The sequence below is a fragment of the Coregonus lavaretus genome, assembly GCF_964263955.1.
Source record: "Coregonus lavaretus genome assembly, contig: HAP1_SCAFFOLD_4350, whole genome shotgun sequence".
Lineage (NCBI taxonomy): Eukaryota > Metazoa > Chordata > Actinopteri > Salmoniformes > Salmonidae > Coregonus > Coregonus lavaretus.
In genome coordinates this window covers 25,068-31,280 of record NW_028158643.1, presented here as the reverse complement: position 1 = coordinate 31,280, position 6,213 = coordinate 25,068, and positions in this window count along the sequence as shown.

The following is a 6,213-nucleotide window of genomic DNA, read 5'->3' as shown; positions in this document are numbered from 1 at the left end:
CCATATTTCTGGACAGCTGAAATAAAAACCCTGAGGCGATTTGAACGAACATTCAAGGCCATTATGAAGGCTACAATGAAGACTACATTATGAAGGCCATTATGTCTGTTGTAACGGATATTGCACTTGCACTACACGTTGCATTGGAGCAAAAACAATCTGCATTTTGTGTGAAGATGTAGGCTAATCTTTATACTTGCTGCCATATCTTAGCCACTAACCAGAGTTGCTGAAAAAGAACGCTACTACTTTGACTGCATCCTGCTTAGCCAATGTTTGCAATGTTGATGAAAATGTTTTATTAAATCGCTAATTAGACTGCATGTCTAACCCTTTAAACCCACTGGTTGATGCTTATTTATAAAACCCTCTTAGGCCTCACACCCCCCTATCTGAGATTACTACTGCAGCCCTCATCCTCCACATACAACACCCGTTCTGCCAGTCACATTCTGTTAAAGGTCCCCAAAGCACACACATCCCTTGGTCGTACCTCTTTTCAGTTCGCTGCAGCTAGCAATTGGAACAAGATTTTAAAAAACACTCAAACTGGACAGTTTTATCTCCATCTCTTCATTCAATGACTCAATCATGGACACTCTTGCTGACAATTGTGGCTGCTTCGTGTGATGTATTGTTGTCTCTACCTTCTTGCCCTTTGTCCTGTTGTCTGTGCCCAATAATGTTTGTACTGTGTTTTGTGCTGCTACCATGTTGTGCTGCTGCCATGTTGTGTTGCTACCATGTTGTTGTCATGTTGTGTTGCTACCATGCTGTGTTGTCATGTGTTGCTGCCATGCTACAGTTGAATTTGGAAGTTTACATACACTTAGGTTGGAGTCATTAAAACTCGTTTTTCAACCACTCCACAAATTTCTTGTTAACAAACTATAGTTTTGGCAAGTCGGTTAGGACATCTACTTTGTGCATGACACAAGTAATTTTTCCAACAATTGTTTACAGACAGATTATTTCACTTATAATTCACTGTATCACAATTCCAGTGGGTCAGAAGTTTACATAGACTAAGTTGACTGTGCCTTTAAACAGCTTGGAAAATTCCAGAAAATGATGTCATGGCTTTAGAAGCTTCTGATAGGCTAATTGATATCATTTGAGTCAATTGGAGGTGTACCTGTGGATGTATTTCAAGGCCTACCTTCAAACGCAGTGCCTCTTTGCTTGACGTCATGGTAAAATCCAAAGAAATCAGCCAAGACCTCAGAAATAAAGTTGTAGACCTCCACAAGTCTGGTTCATCCTTGGGAGCAATTTCCAAACGCCTGAAGGTACCACGTTCATCTGTACAAACAATAGTACGCAAGTATAAACACCATGGGACCACGCAGCCGTCATACCGCTCAGGAAGGAGACGCGTTCTGTCTCCTAGAGATGAACGTACTTTTGTGCGAAAAGTGCAACTCAATCCCAGAACAACAGCAAAGGACCTTATGAAGATGCTGGAGGAAACCGGTACAAAAGTATCTATATCCACAGTAAAATGAGTCCTATATCGACATAACCTGAAAAGCCGCTCAGCAAGGAAGAAGCCACTGCTCCAAAACCGCCATAAAAAAGCCAGACTACGGTTTGCAACTGCACATGGGGACAAAGATTGTACTTTTTGGAGAAATGTCTTCTGGTCTGATGAAACAAAAATAGAACTGTTTGGCCATAATGACCATCGTTATGTTTGGAGGAAAAAGGGGGTTGCTTGCAAGCCGAAGAACACCATCCCAACTGTGAAGCACAGGGGTGGCAGCATCATGCTGTGGGGGTGCTTTGCTGCATGAGGGACTGGTGCACTTCACAAAATAAATGGCATCATGAGGAAGGAAAATTATGTGGATATATTGAAGCAACATCTCAAGACATCAGTCAGGAAGTTAAAGCTTGGTCACAAATGGGTCTTCCAAATGGACAATGACCCCAAGCATACTTCCAAAGTTGTGGCAAAATGGCTTAAGGACAACAAAGTCAAGGTATTGGAGTGGCCATCACAAAGCCCTGACCTCAATCCTATAGAAAATGTGTGGGCAGAACTGAAAAGGCGTGTGCGAGCAAGGAGGCCTACAAACCTGACTCAGTTACACCAGCTCTGTCAGGAGGAATGGGCCAAAATTCACCCAACTTATTGTGGGAAGCTTGTGGAAGGCTACGCGAAATGTTTGACCCAAGTTAAACAATTTAAAGGCAATGCTGCCAAATACTAACTGAGTGTATGTAAACTTCTGACCCACTGGGAATGTGATGAAAGAAATAAAAGCTGAAATAAATCATTCTCTCTATTATTATTCTGACATTTCACATTCTTAAAATTAAGTGGTGGTCCTAACTGACCTAAAACAGGGAATTTTTACCAGGATTAAATGTCAGGAATTGTGAAAAACTGAGTTTAAATGTATTTGGCTAAGGTGTATGTAAACTTCCGACTTCAACTGTATGTTGTCTTAGGTCTCTCTTTATGTAGTGTTGTGGTGTCTTTCTTGTCTTGATGTGTCCTATATTTTTTATTTTTTATCCCAGCCCCTGTCCCCGCAGGAGGCCTTTTGGTAGGCCGTCATTGTAAATAAGAATTTGTTCTTAACTGACTTGCCTAGTTAAATAATGGTTAAATAAATAAATCAATATGCCGCTTAGATAGCTGCATGTAACTGCATTGGGGCAAAAAACGATCTGCGAGTTTGTACGAACACGTTGATCATGTCTTTTGTGTACAACATGTAAATAGCTGCATGTAGCCTAGCTCCCCTCCTGAAAAAAGAACATGAAAACGCGTTTATGCTTAATAGCCTACTGAGACATGGAATGCAGTAGTTGTTGACCATGTCCTTTGTGTACAACATGAAGTGTGTAGGCTGCACCAGACAAAGGCGTTCATCACCAATCAAAGCAGCACGGAGCACTGAGCAGCAGCTACATTTTAAAAAGTTGCGCATATTCTTCTTTCTTGCCACGTCAAATCGGGTTTCCAGAAGATCCGGAACCGCAGCCACTCTGTATTTTAAAAAAAATAATATTATCTTTGAGAACTAACAATAATCACCAAAATAAAAGCTTGAAAATTCCAAAAACAATTAATTTAGCAGTACTGATTTTGTTATTATGTTTGAGCAAAAGAACACAGCATTAGCCATGACAAAATGATTAGAATTGCAGAAAATGTTCTCTCAGCTCCATGGCAGAATATGTAGAATCGCAGGAAATTAGCTTTAAAATTGCAACATTTTCTCTCAGCTACATGGCAAAAAGTGTAGAATTGCAGGAAATTGGCTTAGAAATACAAACATTTCTCTACACAGCCAAGAAGGGCGCCTCTAAAATGTTCTCTAAAATTCCGCCGGGCCGACCACGCCCATTGCCACGCCCCCTGCCACGCCCACCACCTAAGCCCCGTTTTGATCCAGAAAAAACCCTGTTAGAATACCAAACACATCATCCTTCCTCATAACTTTCAATTGCAGTGTAAATAACCTCCAGTACTGCACATCTGTTGTTGCCCAGGTTACGTGGTGTCTATTATGGGCCGGCGAAGGACACTTCCTCACATCCACTCTGCAGATTGGGGTGTCCGCATGCAGGCCGAGAGACAGGCCGTCAACTTTGTGGTCCAAGGTAGTGTGTATGGGAGGGGTGTGTGTGTGTGTGATGGTGGAGGGTGTATGTGCGTGAATGTGTGTGTGTGTGTGTGTGAGCTTGAATGTGTTTGTGTGCATGTGTGAGCTTGAGTGTGTGTGTGAGCTTGAGTGTGTGTGTGAGCTTGAGTGTGTGTGTGAGCACGTGTTTGTGTGTTAACTTCTCTCCTGGCTTTCTGTTTCTTTTCTCTAGGTTCAGCTGCTGACCTGTGTAAGATGGCCATGATCCGTATCTTCTCCCAAGTCTCCTCATCTAGCTCTCTCTCCGCCAGGTTAGACCAAGATTGCATCCCAAATGGCACCCTATTCCCTACATAGTGCACTACTTTTGACCAGAGCCCATAGGGTTCTCGTCATCTACAGAATAGGGTGCCATTTGGGATGCTTGGGATGCAACCCAACTTCACCTCTCCTCTTCCTCTTCCTCACCCTTCTCTTCCTCCTCCTATTCTCCATACAATAATGGGCAATTTTCAGTTCGGGAATTGACTTTCAATTTATCTTCTGAGTTCAAATTGAATCTACCAACCCTGCTGCCAAGATTATCTTTCCCTCCCTCGTTTCATCCCTTCCTCCTTCCTTCTTTCCCTCCCTCTCTCTCTCCTTGCCCTCTCTCTCTATCCCTCCCTTTCTCCCTCTCTATCTCCCTCCATGCCCTCCCTTTCTATCCCTCTCTCTTCTTACTTCTTACTATCCCCTTCCCTCTCTCACTCCCATCCCTCCATCCATCCCTCCAAATCGTAGCTCAGGGTCATCCAGCCACTCCTGCATCATCCACATCATTCACTTACCTCTGTAGTCGTCGGTTACAACCACTCATCTCTCTCTCTCTCTTTACCCTGAGTGCTCTCTCTGACTCACGTTGTCTTCTCTCTGTCGTCCCTACTCCCTCCCTCTCTCTCTCTCTCTCTCTCTGTCTCTTTCTCTCTCACTCTCTCCCCACTTCTCATCTCTCTCTTTCTTAGATTTCCGCAATCGCTAGTCTTCTTCTCTATTCCTTTGTCTCTCTCTTTCTCTCACCTCTTGTCCCCTTTTCTTTCTTTCTTTCTTTTTTCTCTCACTATCTCTTTATGTATTATGTCCTGTCCAGGCTGATAGCTCAGCTCCATGACGAGCTGCTCTACGAGGTGGAGGACTCTCAGGTGGAGGAGTTCGCAGGTGAGACATCACACAATCCCCCTCTTCTCTCCAGGTCATACACATGAGATTTAGAATCTTCAAGCTTCATCCTACTTCAGTAATATGTGGTCCTTTGTGGCTCATTGTGGTCCTGTGTGGCTCAGTCGGTAGAGCATGGCTCTTGCAACACCAAGGGTCGTGGGTACGATTCCCGCTGGATCCACCCGTACAAATGTATACACACATGACTGTAAGTCGCTTTGGATAAAAGCGTCTGCTAAATGGCTTATATTATATTATTTATGAGTATATGTTATGATGTGTTTCTGTCTGTCCCTTTGTGACACAGTGTTGGTCAAGAACAATATGGAGTCCCTGCAACAGATCGATTGTCTGGGAGTTAATCTCAAAGTAAGTGAATAGGACTAAAGAACTCAAAGTAAGAAAAAGTAGCTTTTTAATTTGTATTTTTGTGTGCCTCATTTGTATTTGTACTGTAGCTGTTGTGTGAATTTAACTAGCTGATAGTAAACCAGGAAGACTGGTTAACTTAGCCTACCTGTACCTTAGCATATGCTATTTTCTATTCTAAAGGAAATAGCTCCGGTCGCTAGCTGGGATACTGGCTAGCTTAGCCTTGTATGTGCTTTATTATCTTCAGTAGTTAGCAGAGAGACTAACGTAGGGCTAGTATGTGTTTTATTGATAAGGTAGTAGCTGTAGTAGCTAGCAAGGAAACTGGCTAAGTTAGCTTAGCGTAAGCCTACTATGTGTTTTATTGGTAAGGTAGTAGCTAGCAAGGAAACTGGCTAACTTAGCTTAGCGTAGGCCTACTATGTGTTTTATTGGTAAGGTAGTAGCTAGCAAGGAAACTGGCTAAGTTAGCTTAGCATAGGCCTACTATGTGTTTTATTGGTACGGTAGTAGCTCCAGTAGCTAGCTGCTTCCTGTCTTGCTGTGTGACAGCAGGAGGCCAGGTGAGTGATGATGAGACCCTGAGAGAATGTAGGTCAGAGTGGTACTACGCACACGCTGATGTCACACACACTTCTTCTCCACACTCCTGCCAATGCTGATGTCTTACACACGCTTACATACAGTGGGGGAAAAAAGTATTTAGTCAGCCACCAATTGTGCAAGTTCTCCCACTTAAAAAGATGAGAGAGGCCTGTAATTTTCATCATAGGTACACGTCAACTATGACAGACAAAATGAGAAAAAAAAATCCAGAAAATCACATTGTAGGATTTTTAATGAATTTATTTGCAAATTATGGTGGAAAATAAGTATTTGGTCACCTACAAACAAGCAAGATTTCTGGCTCTCACAGACCTGTAACTTCTTCTTTAAGAGGCTCCTCTGTCCTCCACTCGTTACCTGTATTAATGGCACCTGTTTGAACTTGTTATCAGTATAAAAGACACCAGTCCACAACCTCAAACAGTCACACTCCAAACTC